General features: G+C 37.4%; 1 protein-coding gene across 1 annotated transcript in view; it reads right to left on the reverse strand.

The window, feature by feature from the left end:
* Positions 1 to 15,214, reverse strand: part of ADGRL2 (adhesion G protein-coupled receptor L2) — a 630,223-nt gene that overhangs the window by 470,045 nt on the left and 144,964 nt on the right. The gene's annotated exons all lie outside the window — the stretch shown is intronic.

Raw genomic sequence — 15,214 nt, forward strand, 5'->3', positions numbered from 1 at the left:
TTTACTTGTACGTGCTGATGGCCTTTGATCTTCAGTCGTTCACTTGATTCATCATTTATACATGATTCATTGATAGGTGAATCAGGCTGGACTGCTAATCAATGTTTACTTGAGTGGGTCTGATTCTCTCTTTCCCAAATGTTTGTGTATTCATCATGGAGGCAAGGGCAGTGTGCCTCGGCAACCTTCTCACGCAGAAAGGTCACAAGACTCTTTGGCACTTGTTGATACCTATGTGTACTCTACAGTGATGCCGTCTAAGAAATTATCCTTTCCCTAGGAGACTGACTTCATTGCTCTTGAGGCATCCTAGAAACATCTTTTGAAAAAGAAAATACTGCATTTAAAGCAAAGCACAGAAATACCATTTAGACCATATAAAGGAACGTTTGATGTTCCTGTTTTTATTCTGCTTCAATTTAAAATACACTTCAAAGTATACCATTTTAATATATGACAGAAAATTTTTATTATAAACAGATTTCTGAAATTATTTAAAAATTTAAAACAGGAGCAATATGGACACACCAGGCTTTTTATTTGAGGTAATTATGCCTTTTCAAGTAACCTCTTATAGACCTTTATCATTTCCCCTCTAACTTATTCTGATCTTAAAAATCCTCTAAAGATTTTGATTTTTCCCCCCTAGTTTCTAATTACTGTATGTCACGAAGGTAGGTAACCTTATTTTCATTCTTCAAACGTATTTTTCCCCATTTTAATTCCTTGCTTTTTACTTTAGACTCAATTTCTCTGTCTAAGCTGAACTAATACTGTTATATTGAGCAACATTTGAATATTATAGTCTGTCATATCATATCATTCAGGGCATATTGTATACTTATTGTTCTATGAAGGTCTCTGTTTTTCTTCTGAAATTTTCCTCTAAATCTGGTTTCAGGCATAATTACTAAAACAAAACAAAACAGACATTTTTATGGGTATAATCTGTCAGTTGCTTATACTAACTTTACTCAAATTTCCATTATGAAAAGGGTATCTGAGATATGCAAACTTACCAGTGTTAAAGAAGAACAAATAAATGCTATTTGGGCATTTCAAAATTGTTTTCTTAGTATAGTGCATGGAAAGATGGAAAATCAGTACATCAGAATAAATTTTCTCTTCTAAGATGTCTATTTTTTTTTCCTTTTAAGATGCTTTGTGCCAGGCTGTCCTGTTTGTGAAGTAAAGAATGAAAATGCTGCCTACACTGTGGAGAAGATAATCTACTCTACAGAGTTCATAATGGAAATACAACTGAACCACATCATAGTTAAGGAAGAAAACGAAATGTGGCGCTCCTGCTACTGACTTTATCCAGCAGTAAAGAGAAATCCTTGCAATTGTTGCTTACACAGTACGAAATCCTTACAGAGTCATAGTGGAGCATGTCTGCTATCTGACCCAGGTTTTAGGGCTCCTTAAACACCTGTGGATTTATGCAGTTCAGACGTCTGCAAGGGCATGTGTGGAAGTTCATTCAGAAACCTGGAGCCCAAATAGAATGATCTGATGACATGGGCAAGCTGTTTCATTCCTCTGTAGTCCAATCAGTCTTTTGAATTAGGAAAGAGAGTAAGATTTAAGAATGTGTTCTTAAAAAAAAAAAAGTTCTGTAAAGAATCAGATTTAATGGGCGCCTGGGTGGCTCAGTGGTTTAAGCCGCTGCCTTTGGCTCAGGTCATGATCTCGGGGTCCTGGGATCGAGTCCCGCATCGGGCTCTCTGCTCGGCAGGGAGCCTGCTTCCCTCTCACTCTCTCTGCCTGCCTCTCTGCCTACTTGTGATCTCTGTCTGTCAAATAAATAAATAAAATCTTAAAAAAAAAAAAAAGAAATGTTTAAAAAAAAAAGAATCAGATTTAACAAGGAAACACAGATACATTTTTTTTTATTTCATTGTGTGATTTTGCTCAATTAATCTTTAAATTTATTTTCAAATTTAAATTTACAAAAGCCAGATCATCAGGGGATTGGGTCCCCCACATTACCCGTGTGTAAGTAGCCCCCCGCAGGTATACACAAACATCTGGTGAGGGGAACTGGCCCTTTTATACTGAAGACCTACACAATTTAGAACATGAAAACCTATACCCTTTAGAAACTTATACTCTTTAAAAATGATCAAATATAGCCACAAAGTTGTCTTAATTAACTCCATCACAATTGCTTTCTTTTCGGGATTTGATTTCGTCTTTTGAAAATCAGAGACACCATGACTTAAGTTCAGTCTTATTCTAAAGAGTTTCAAATGAACTTATCTTATAATTGTTAAACATGTGTCTTTCCATATGTCTTTAAAAAGTTTTATGAAAGGAAATATGTTTGAAAATACCTTGTTTAAACTCAAACTTCAAGTCACATCCAATGTGAAAAACAGCCTGGTCAACTTCTCTCTTATTTTTGTACTCTAATCATGCTGTGCTTGACAGTATGTGTGGAAATGTTGGTAAGACCACTATGCCTGGCGTCTTGATTCTGTTTACACATGGCTAAGACTAATTTTTTTTCTTTTGGAAAAGAATATATAATCCTATGCAGGCTTGGGTTTTACTTAGGGTTATCAGTGAAGGAATGAATTACCCTGAAATAAAAATAGCTATCAGATACTGATTGGCTCTATATATACTGTTCTGTTCCCTCTTCCGCTTCCTCCCTCCACTCCCTCGCCTTTTAAATGTGCCCCAGGAATATTCTATTATTTGTCAATATACTTCTTTGCTTCTAAATGCACAGAAGTGCTGGGACATTTGTCTTGGCTGCTCTTTACTCTTCCTGGCGGCTTCATCTGTCTTATCTTGCTAGGATGTAACAACCATGAACCTTTTTTAAATGGGTTAAATAACATGCAATATGCAAGGCACTGATCACTCCTAACTTGAACTTAAAGGTCTAAAGAATGTTCCATGGTGTGCTGCATAAAACAGACATAGTTTTAGGAACAATTCTATGACATTCCCATTAGTTTGAGTTCAGGTTTCATAAAACACCTGATGGAGAGTTGTTTTATTGGCGAGTCTAGGTCCTGAGGATGACAATTTGTTTCCCTTTGCGGTGTCGTGTGGTAGTCAACTTTCTACAGGGAGTTTGGAGACAAGCCAAACAAGCAAAATAAACCCACAAATTTGGGCAAATTCAAATATAGATAGATAGATAGATAGATAGATAGATAGATAGATAGATTGGAGGGAGCAGGGGGATTCAAGGAGGAGATGGTGACCAGTTTAAATAAAAATAGAGTGGTATATAATAAATCTCTATGTGGTCAGTATAAAAGGTAAGGATGTGTATAATGTAGGCGTAAGGCTTAGAATGATCATTCATTAGAAAGAATTTTGTTACATCTAGAAAGGGAACACTAGCTAATATCTGCTGGTTCCTAAGTATGAAGTAAAGATGTATTCATGCACTGATATATTTTAACAGTTTTACAATTGTTACTATTCTCCTAGCAAAATACACTGATAGTGATGGAACACAAGTTAAAAGTAAAGGAACTGAAACTAATATAACATTGAATGTCAACTATACTTCAATAAATTTTTTTTTAAATAAAGGAAGAATACTCAGTGAATTCTCACAGTGTGAAGTGGAAATTTCCAGAAATTTCAGGTATTTGGGCTTCATCTTCAGAATCACACAGCTCAAACTAGGTATAAATGGCTATCAGTCTCACTTCTTTATTATAATTTATATGTGCCAGTTCAAGACAAGAAAGAAAGACAGTGATTATGTATTTTTTAATTAATTTTTTTCTGATCAACATGCATTACTTGGGTAGTAAAAGAAGAATATACATTTTTAAGGAGATACTGAAATTAATCCATTAGCACTTTCCCAAAGGGAGAACAAGGCAGAAACACGCAATGCCTTATTCAGACTTTTTTGGGGGGCCACATACTATATTCTGCTCTTTATGTCAGAAATAACCAGTATCTGTTTCTACTGAACCCCAGATAATTGATTAATGCACTCATAACACCGTTAAAATAGTGAACGGTTTGATATTTTAAAATAATATAAGCAGTATGTGGGTTGGATTCCCCGCCCCCCCCCACACACACACCAAGGCAACATTCAACCTTGTATAGATTCAGTCTTTACAGGCTGAAAGAAGGGTTAGTAAGGACTGTTAGGAGACAGCTGCAGAAAATGTAAGTCTTGGACCCAGTGTGTCTGGAAACATCAGTGGAACACAGAGATGTGGGAAGATCTTAAGGATTCACTAGTAACTGGCTTGGAAAGATGGGAAGTGGATATGGGTGAAAGGGAAGGAAGAAACAGGGAAGGACTCAGCCTCGAGGTGGAGGGTGGAGTGAAGGAGGAGGAAAACAAGGGATCTCTACAGGCATAGCTATGAAGTAGTTGCATGTGATCTGCCTTTTTCAAAGTGTTTTCTGACCCTCTTTGAAAACCACTCCATGCTGTAAATGGGGCCAAAACTGGGTTAGGGAACACTGTAACCTCATTTCACCTTATTTAGCTATGTGCCAGAGATCTCAGCAGGTAGTTCAATTAACTCCCACTAGTTAAATGAGAGGAAAATGAGGTTACCCAGATTAACAAAACGCAACTCCTGGTTCTCTTCCAAATCAGGGGGAGGAAGGCTCCTGGCTGACCGAGCTGGTTCAGCCCTGGGCAATTGCCCATTCGCCCAGGGGCTTCTGAGCTAAGGGCCACAGTGCTTTCTGCAACCTCACCAATGACAGTGGAGACAACTTCAAAGGATGGCTGAAGCTTGAAAAGTGATGTTGAATATTGTATTCTTCCAATTTTCTTCTCTCTCTTTATGGAATTCATGTGTAACCTCCATGGGGACAAGATGTCTCATGGGATTTTACATCTTAGAGAACTGGAATAAGAAAGTTGTGTTTCTTAGACCTTGAATTTTGTGAAGTTATTTCCCTATTGACAGTTTATTGGGTTTCTTGGTTTAGAAATCTCAATTAGCTCCTTTATTATTGTCACAAATTGTTTTCCAATATCTGCAGTTATTTTTCATATGTTTAAAATAATTGCCACCAGATCATGATAGAAATAACTGGAAAATATTTAATGAACAAATAATTTTAGTTTTATCTAAAGTTCAAATTAAATGTCTTTAGTCTGTATCTCTTTTCAACTTTAATGAGTAGTTCTATTGACAATGACTGATGTTAACAAGTAAAGAAATGACATAAATGCCGCAATACGCTGAAATTCTAATCTGGGAACATAAGAGTTCAGCGCATCTCTTCATTACTGTAATCTATATGCTGATGAAGAGTTATTAGTCATAGTTTATTTATTTTAAGGCAATATATTGCAATGACATATATGGGCATGATCAGCAGACTGGTGTAAATTCCTGCACTGGATGGCCTTCCCTCTGTGCCTCAGTTTCCTTATCTGCAAAATGGGCTTAATAAGAACTACACATCAGATAATTTTGTTAAGAGGATAAAATAAGCTTGTAAAAAGCACTTTGTGGTTACATAATAAGTGTTGGCTATTGCTACTAGTCTACCATTATTATTATTAATTATATAAAGCTTTAAAAACTGTTTACTTCCTTTCCCCCAATATGTTTATCTATACCTTCTGCTCTTTAGAAAAATATTTCTCATCTGTTTTATACAGAGGCAGAGTAGTCTTACACTATATATTCTAAAATAAAACTTCTATTTGACATAAAACCTTTATTTCACACTGCTTCAGGACAAATTGTCAAGTTCAGTGTCATACAGTTCTTAGCTGAACAACTGAGACAATTTCAGTTTCACCTAGTAATATTAGGTTGGGCATCTATGTTTTTGGTATAAAAGAGAAATGAAGTTAACTAACCGTTACCAAGCTAAATATTTGCCCTTTTACCTCATTTAGTCTTTAGTTACGAGTGCGGCATTTCTCTATTTTACAAATACTGAACTAGAGTCTGAGAAGTTCAATTACTAGGCCAAGGAAACATGGTTGATGATGTATGAGGCCACTCCTACTGCGCAAGGGCTTCTAGTTAGTTGCCCTTGGTGGAGGTTTACTAGGTAAGAGATTCTGGATGAAGGTAAGTAGGTCTGTTTAGAGTCACCCAGCGGGTTAGCCTTGTGTTATCGAACAGGCATGGGCTTGGGATCTGCCAACGCTGTCATCAGCTGGGTGGCCCCAGCCCACAACGCAGCTTGCCAAAAGTTCCGTTTCCTTACCCATAACATTCAGAATTGCCGTAAGACCCAAATTAAATAGTGTCCAGAAAACACTAGGCATGAAATTTAAGGTATCATTATGACATGGAATGATAATTTTAAAAAGGGTGATCGTGAAGTTGAGACAATAAATAAGGACCTCTGGTGGGGGCTTCAACTATCACATAAAAAATGAAGTTATTTTATTTGGGCGCTTTCATTCTTTACCTCCAAAGTTCTGTTATTATCTGATACCTCAAGAGCATATAAAAAGTTTTTTGAAGAAATCAAAGAAAAGACAAACATTTTAATCAACAACTCCAGCCTTGGGGACCAAAGCTTAGAGACATACAGGCTGATTATAAAACAGATAAAAACGCTATTTATGTAATAACTTTCAAGTGCAATACACATCAAGATAACTTATAAGACATGAGTTGAAGAATGATGGCACAATACTGTTCAGAAAAATAGAAGACCTAAAGTTCTTACATGCTCATTGTGCAGTCTTAGATATGAGCACCTGTGTTATTTAGGAAGCACTGCAATGAAACGGAGGGCATCTAGAAAGCCTCCCACTTTTGTCCCATTGAAACAAGAAAAAAAAATCTCCAATAAATGCATGTAGATGCCAGCATTTTTCTCATAACTTGCACTGATCAACAAGCACCACCAAAAATGCTAAAAGCGATCAGCACAAACTGAACCACAGAGAAACAGCGATGACTGTGTAGAGCCTTCCTTTGGGGAGCATGTCATTAAGGAGGATCCGAACACTGCTACTATTAATAAGACTACAAATTGTAGCCGATCAAACCAGAAGGAGCCTTGAATGTATTTGCTGGGAATTGCTTAAGGCTTAAACACCAGGGACTTGAAACAAACTGTTCTTATCACCTTTTTCCAAACAGAGATTTACATTTACAATGAAAGTGCCAGCACCAGCTGCACTTGAAGAAAGCGCCACATGTCTCCATCAGCTCCAAGAAAATGGAATGGAGCCCAGTTCAAGCTGGAGGTGTCGTCGTGCTCTAGCCAGCTGGGTGACACCAAGCTGGTGTAAGTGATGAGGTGCTAATTAAAGGGGATGAACAGTCTTATTGTAGGCACCTGCCAGTGGCCCCCGTGGACTCAGCCAGAGCCCGGGGCATCCCTTCCGGCCTGACACGCCACGGGAACCACGTGTGAATTTTGGCATTTTTCTTCCGGCACCTCACCTTTCATTATTTTACCCCGCTATGGTTTTCACTGGAGACGATGACTCCTCTCGCCCCTCCCCCTCTTTACCTACTCTCCTGAGTAACAATGATCACATGATCCGAAGTGTTAAGCACAGACCCTTGCTGCCAGCCGAGAGTAAAACAATAAAAACTAGATTAAAGTCTTGAAAAAACAAAAACAAACAAATGAAACCCCAAACTACATAACATGCAGATGTATATCTGCACCAGGGGGGTGGGAGCAGGAATCATACCCAAACACACAAGGAATGTTCTCTTCAATTTCCCAGCACAGTTTCAGAGTTGTTCCGCTCACCCCACTCGGCCCTCTTCCTGTTGAAACCACACAGCGTGGCGCTGCTGCAGCCAGAGCTACGTTATAGGACGGGAACATTTAGAAAAATTTGCAGCAGCTTGTGGAAGCCGCTTTTCAAAGACAGAGAGCATGACATGAACTAAAGCAGCTGAACCACTGAAATAAGAAAGAAAGAAAAATCACTTTTTTTCTATTTAAAATTATTAAGATTGTTGAGTACACAGTACATTGATTATCCAATATACACTGTATCTATTAAATGTTCATGGGCATCTGTTTAGTTTTTCATGTGACCAGTAAAGCAGACTATTGAATCTATTATCCAAAGGAGGGAGGAAACATTATTTTATAGTGAATTTTAGGAGTTTGTGTGATCTAAATTTCTTCTCTGTCCCAAACACTTCCCCCCCGCATTGTGCTAAATCTGGAGCCATTACTTTGCCTACAAATTTTTTCTTTGTGTTCTAATACCACTTTTAAAGAAGTTCTTTGATAAATTGGTTGAAGTCCTTATTCATGTAATTTCTATTCTTTGTTCCAGTTCTGCCCTCTGTAGAAACAGAATAAACCCACCTCTCCCCATACACGTTTCCTTCAGGGTCACACAATGTTATTGTCCCTCAAGATAGTAATTGTTGGTAGGAATTCTGACACTACAACCTAATAATAACCGAGTGTTTTCTGAGGCAAGTTCCTTACCCAACTAGTGCCTCCATTTCCCCATCTGTAAAATAGTTATCATAATCCCTCTCAGAGGGTTGTCATGCCTCTTCTATGATACATCGCAAGTAAACCTTGGCAAAATTCACATTGGTATTGAGTATCGGTTCAAGAGTAGTTCACCAGGAATGGTCAACCAATCTAGAGAACAAAGGGAAAAGCAGGTCTGTGGACACAGAAGATATATATTTGATTTTGGACACGTTGACCTGAAGTATGTGGGGGACAACCAGGGATCTTTCTAGTGGGCAGCTGGAACACAACGTCAACATTTAGGTGGTCTGGACTAAGCAGGTAGACTTGAGTATTAGTGATATAAAAATATGGTTTAGTTCATGGTTATCATGAACATAAAGTGTCTGAGGCCAAACATTTGGAATGAAGATGGAATCTAAGAAAATACTTATAGTCAGAAGAGGAGGGGCCAGATGAGGAGCTTGAGAAAGACACAAGGTGACTACAGGCAAACATATGGTCTTGTACATTAAAGTAACACAATGTTATCTAAAAGCAAGTGTAATGAAAGATATTTAACGGTGTGCTGCAAACCAGACATTTAGCAATTCTTCATGTAGGAATTTTGTGAGATTCCAGTAGAATGAAATGATCCATTATAAGGAATTAAGAGGTCCTAGATGATGAAAAAGGGAAGGTAACTGGGCATACTATTCTTTCATTAAATTTACTTAGTTAGAGAAGAAGGAAGGATCTTTGGCATGACAAGAGGGAGCACAGATGGAGGTTTTCACTTTGGAGAAGAGAAAGGGCATTGTTTTCCCTGGTAAATGCAATTCATCTTTTTCTCCTCTTTTTGAGCACTGAAAGAATATTTGCCTTATACCTAGATTTATAGTACTTTTAGTACCTCCATAATTCATTCATTCTTTCTTTCTTTCCTTCCTTCCTCTCTCTCTCTCCTTTCCTTCCCTCCTCCTTTCCTTTCCTTTCCTTCCTCTCTCTCCCTCCTCCTACCCCCCTTCTCATTCTCCCTCTTTTTTCTTCCTTTCCTCCTCCCTCCCTTTCTCTTCTTTCTTTCAGTGGCCCATCTATTCAAGCTCTCTCAGTACTTTAAAGTATGATAATGGAGACCTCAGAGATGTGAACTAGTCTGAAATCATCAAACGATTTTATTCTTCTCCTTCTTTCTTCCTCTTCTTCTTCTCCTCCTCCTCCTTCCCCCTTTCCCCTCCTTCTCCTCCTTCATCTTTTTTTTTTTTTTTTTTTTTTTTGGTTTATGTTCTTTCCAAACCATGGATTTGTTTTAAATTTAAATGTCTAGTGGGAAGAGTTTTCTTTTTTCAATGGAAAAAGTAAATTTGGAACTAGCTTTTAGGATTCTTTGAATTGGTGGTGAGTCTGGAAGTACATGGATTTTGTGACCCAACTCCCCCTTCCTGCACTGTGATCAAGACTCTCTTTCCTACACAGCTTGTAATAGTCTTAAAAATTTTCAAAACAACCTGCTCCAGGAAAGTCACTCTTAATCTAAGCTGATGCTTGAGTTGACAACAATTTGATATCCTTATACTTGGCTCCTTTTCTATCTGTCTGATCTCCTTGCTCCAATCTTTATCCTTTTACTGTTATCCTTGTCTTCTGTATTCCTCTGCATATCTCCTCTCACAGATTATCCTTTCTAGTGTGATAACTCCCTGTCATTTTTCTCCTTAAGAGAGATGAAATCATTTCTGAAATTATTAAAGATTACAACATTCTTTTCCCACCATCTATGAGGACAGCAATTAGACCAAAATTGGTCAAATTTTTATTTCAAAAAATAGAAAAATAGAGAATCCTAATTCCCTTTCATAAAATACTTTAAAATATACATAAATGCTTTAAAAATCTTTGGAGAAAGATCTCATCTATATAGCTTAAAGGCAAGTTGTTACCTTTGAACAAAGTTGTCAGGCAATGAAGAAAGGGAAGGTGAGATCAGGACATGGACTAAAGTCATGGAAACTATGATCGTCAACCCGTGCTTGGGGTAGGGGCTGACTGTGCACACATATTTTTAGCTAAGTTCCCGTACCCAGGTAAAACAATCATCACCATTTTTGGCACATTTGAGATATAATGGCCATGAATAGAACATGAGTATATTTTTTATTTTTCAAAACTGTTCAGGCACGAAGTTTTTTCAACTAGATGTTTAATGTTTTATCATGCCCTTATTGACTTTGAAGTACAAAAGGTGATGTCCATGAATTCCATAAAATGAAAGAAATAGAGTACTAAAGTCTTAGAACCCTAAGAACCCAGCACGCTGATGCCGATTGCTTTAAGGCCCTGGGTCCTCGGGGCAGCAATCACATACTACCTAACAAGGTGCTTTGTTAGAGAAGGTTAGGAATCATGCAGGTGGCAGCATCTATCTTCGTCAAAGTTACAATCTTTCTCACTGTTCCTTGAATCTACATAAAATAATGATGAAAAGTGTTCATCATACTCAAAACTCAATCTCAAATAAAATGACCAGTAATTGAAAAAACAAAGGTAATTGGCCATGAACGATAGAAGAAATTTCATGACGGATCTTACTGACTGAAAGAAGTTCAATAACTCTAAAACACTGGAAATATTTTAAGCACCACCAGCCTTAATGTGAGAGTGTTGGTAAGGAAAATTTACAAGAGTTCTTGATACAGCATCATGCAGTGATTTGACTATACTCTGTAATTTCTGAAATGGACTGCATTTGCTGAACTGACCAGCAATCCCTCCCCTTATCCACCAGCAACTTCATGCTCATGAAATGACAGAGGCATTGCTTTTCTTAACCCAAGTGTTGAGGTTATTGAATGTGCAAAACTCTATAGGTACAAAAGGAAGCATTTTCTCTCCAATTTATTTATCTGTTCAACCCATATTTATTGCATATCTCCTATGTGACCAGATACTATTTTAGGCCCCTTAGGTTATGCAAGTGAAAATAAAACAAAACAGACACAGTAACCCTGCCTTCTTGGAGCTTAAATTCTAATGGGGAGACAAACAAGAGATATGATAGGTCTTTTCCTGCTTCAGAACTCAGACATATTCCATAGGTTTTTTGCTTTTACATGTATTAGACATGTCACTTTCAGCTATTAAAAAGTACAGTACTGTGCAAGCCAAAATGTTTCTTTCACATCCAATTCAAAACTCCTTTCCCTTCCCCAACTTAACCCTGCCCACACCAGGACCTCTACTAGGGACAGGAGACCTAGCCTCTTCCTTCTACCTCTTCATTTTCCCTTCTCCCATCATTAATTCAGCTTCTGAATTCCTCCAACTGTAAGAAGCTTGGGTGGTTTTTCTAAGAACCCTCTTGCCACCTTCAGTTCCAGGTACCAGGAGAAAGAGTTGCCTAAACATTTCAGCACCCTAGAGTGAGGAGTTGGTCTCCTCTTCAGGTCTACATCTTGATCCGAACAAATGATCTTTTTTGAAGTTCTTTGCTTGACTTGAAGTGGGAAGAATGTCCAGCCCTTGCTCCATGGAAGGAAGATGCCACAATGTCACTCTTGATGACAGGTCTTAATTTTTCCTTTACAAAGCATTTTTCACTTTCCCTAATTAGTTTTATGATGTTAGGTGGAGGTGAGTGATGGTAAAAGCTAAAAGGCGACAGAATCATTTTTGTTATCTGTTAGAAAGGCCTTCCTGGATGGCGTCATGCATTGCTGCCCAGTGGAAATACAGGGTCAACAACCGTTACAGAGCTCCTCCCATGTCCCAGTCCTGCAACGTGATTAACAGATCTTTTCTCACTTAGCCCTCGGAAGAGGAGATATGATATACACCTCTAGGTTACCAATGAGGAAACAGACCATGAGAGGTTAAATTGCTTGCTGAAGGCACAAGTGCAATCAGGATTTGAAAGAAATCTATCCCCTTCCCAAGTCCAAACTCAATGCAAAATTAAATAATTTTAAATCTTTTGGAAGCCACAGTGAAAAAGTCAAAAGAAAGAAATTAATTTTACTAATACATTTTATTTATCCACATAAATCCAAAATTGTATTTCAATGCATAACTAATAAAAAATATTAATGAGATCATTCATATTCTTTCTTCCATCCACATCTTTGAATGCTAGTATGTATTTTATACCTACAGCACATCTCAGTTCAATTAGCCACATTCCAAGTGCTCCATAGGTTCATGTACCTAGTACCTACAATGGCGGACAAGGAGCTAGGCCCTCCCTGGAAAGCAGGGTATCACTTTTTATTCTTGCCTTTTGGACCTCAGGCAAAACTCTGGGGCACTTAGGTCAATTGAACATTCGGAACCAACACAAATCTTTCCTGCCTACCATGCCATTCCCTCTGTCACTCCCTGTATGTTCCACATCCACATATCCTCCTCCTCTACTCTCCCTGTATCTGCTCTGCTTACTGTGATCCATCACATAACAGGCACTGGGCTCCTCATTGTAAAGAGGATTTTCATAAAATGGTTGGGAAATTAATGAGTGGTCTCAGATGGAACCTCTTGACCTCACTTTCCTCCCTCCCTCCCTACTGTTTTAACTCTTTCTTCCTTTCTAAAATATTTAATATGTTAAATTATAATCTTATGTAAAATATTGCCAACTTGCAGTGTAGATGGGGAAAGACAGGTAAGGAAAAATAGAAACTTCCTAATATTATCCTAAAATCTCATTTCCTGTCTTAAAATGTTATTACAATACAATTTTGTTTAAGGTTGGGGGTTAGCAATGTTGGATACCACTAGGATACACAATAAGAAATATTGAGACTAAAGACTAGACTCAAATTTGTCTTAGGTTAGTAGATCTTCCAAGTTTTTTGTTACCCTTTTTCCCCCCCTAAACGAACAGATATGGTACATGATGGATTGAAAGAAAAAACACAAAAATTTGAGACTGGGGGAAAAAGCATACATCTAATAATGTTCCCAGATAAAGATAATATGGTTTCTTTTCTTCTTTGTTTATCTGATTTTTTATTTTTTATTTGTCTTGAGATCCTTTTCTAATTTACATATAAGTCATGACACTCTAATGTCAAAGGAAAGGAGATTTGAATTACATTTCTCTACATCAGTAAGAGGCTTCAAAAAATAATAGTTATTTAGTATGTTCAGGAAAAAGTTGTTGACTATAATTTGAGGGTTAAAGATTGAAGAGTAAATACTCAAGCCTTCCAAAGCTCAGTTTTGACAGGAATTTAAATGATCTTTAGCCAAATAGTAAAATAGCCAACATCCTGAAGGAAATGGTTGTAGAAATACCTTAGTATTTCTTCTCTCAGAATTACTATTGTAACTATGAAAAGTTAAGATGCTACCTTTAAAATGCAGTATAAAACGTAGGTCCTATCCAGTTATGAATAATAAAGATCTTATTGTGTTTCGGCAAGTAAAGTACCTGGAGGAAACCCAATTAGGGCAATTATATTCTGCCTATATACATTTTTCTTAGCAATTTAAATTTGATTCAGGCTTAAAACTCTTTCTATTCAGCAACTATTTATGACTGGATGAGGCAAAGCATTTCATTTGTTGGTAGAGTGATTTCCATAAATATGACAGCAAAATGTTCTGAAACACTTCGATATTAACATATCTTGCAAAAGAAATACATTACTTAATCATTAAATAGGATACTAATGAGTCTTTATTAAACTTCCCAGATAAACATTGTATTGACATCTAGTGGCTATAGAGGCTGATAACAGATACACTGTTTTGAAAGCACATGGAGTATTAATATTTTCCATTTAAAATGTTCTTAAATGAAAAATGGGCAAAGGATACCTAATACTGAACAATGCTGAAGTATGGGTAAGAAAGTGTAAAATTTCTTTGTGTTGATATATTAAAAGCCAGGGATGGATCTGGGATGGTCTGAAAAAGAATCCTATCACAGCTGTTCAAGAAATATAGGAAAAACACCTAGATACTTGGTAATAGGTGTAATAAGGTACATCAACAGTAACAGGGTCAACAACCATTACAGGAGCTCCTCCCATGTCCCAATCCTGCAACGTGGTTAACAGATCTTTTCTCACTTAGCCCTCAGAAGAGAAGATATGATTTATACCTCTAGGTTACCAATGAGGAAACAGACCACGAGAGGTTAAATTGCTTGCTGAAGGCACAAGTGCAATCAGGATTTGAAAGAAATCTATCCCCTTCCCAAGTCCAAACTCAGAGAAACCACGCTTCTATTAATACCCAACTCTACATGCTAATGACTTCCTTTAAAATGAACAAGTTAAAAATAATCATATTCATCCTTTGAACTCACTTAAAAAAAAAGAAAAAACAAAAACACCACTCTGTGATTTTGTGACAACCGAATCTTGCCTATTGATTCTTGAGCCATTATTATTCTGGGGTGTTACTTTGAGCTTGTTTCTACCTCCGGGATTGACATTCATAATCATTTGACTCATGGGCATTGAATAACTTCGAAACACCGTGCATCCAGAAAGAAGATAATGTTCTCCTCACTGGTATAGATTCTTGGACTTAAAAAAAAAAAAAAAAGAAGAAAAGAAAAAAAAAGGTTTCTTTTCCTCTGAAAGAAGACTTCTTTGAAAAACTATCATAGAAAAGTGTCATGGCAAGAAGTAAATTTACAGGAGGGAGTTGAGAAGTACGAGGTGGTGGTGACCTGCTAAATGAGAGTGTAGAACTTGAAAGAGGGTAATGGAGACATGAAAGGGAAGAAGGAGCCCAGGAAGAAGCTGAGTGTAGAATCTGATGAGAGGGAAATGGTGGGCGGCAGCGGTGGGGGACAGAAACAGGGGTGGCAATGGATTTTACAAAACTCAGCTCTTGTGGG

Source organism: Meles meles, chromosome 1 (assembly GCF_922984935.1).
Source record: "Meles meles chromosome 1, mMelMel3.1 paternal haplotype, whole genome shotgun sequence".
Lineage (NCBI taxonomy): Eukaryota > Metazoa > Chordata > Mammalia > Carnivora > Mustelidae > Meles > Meles meles.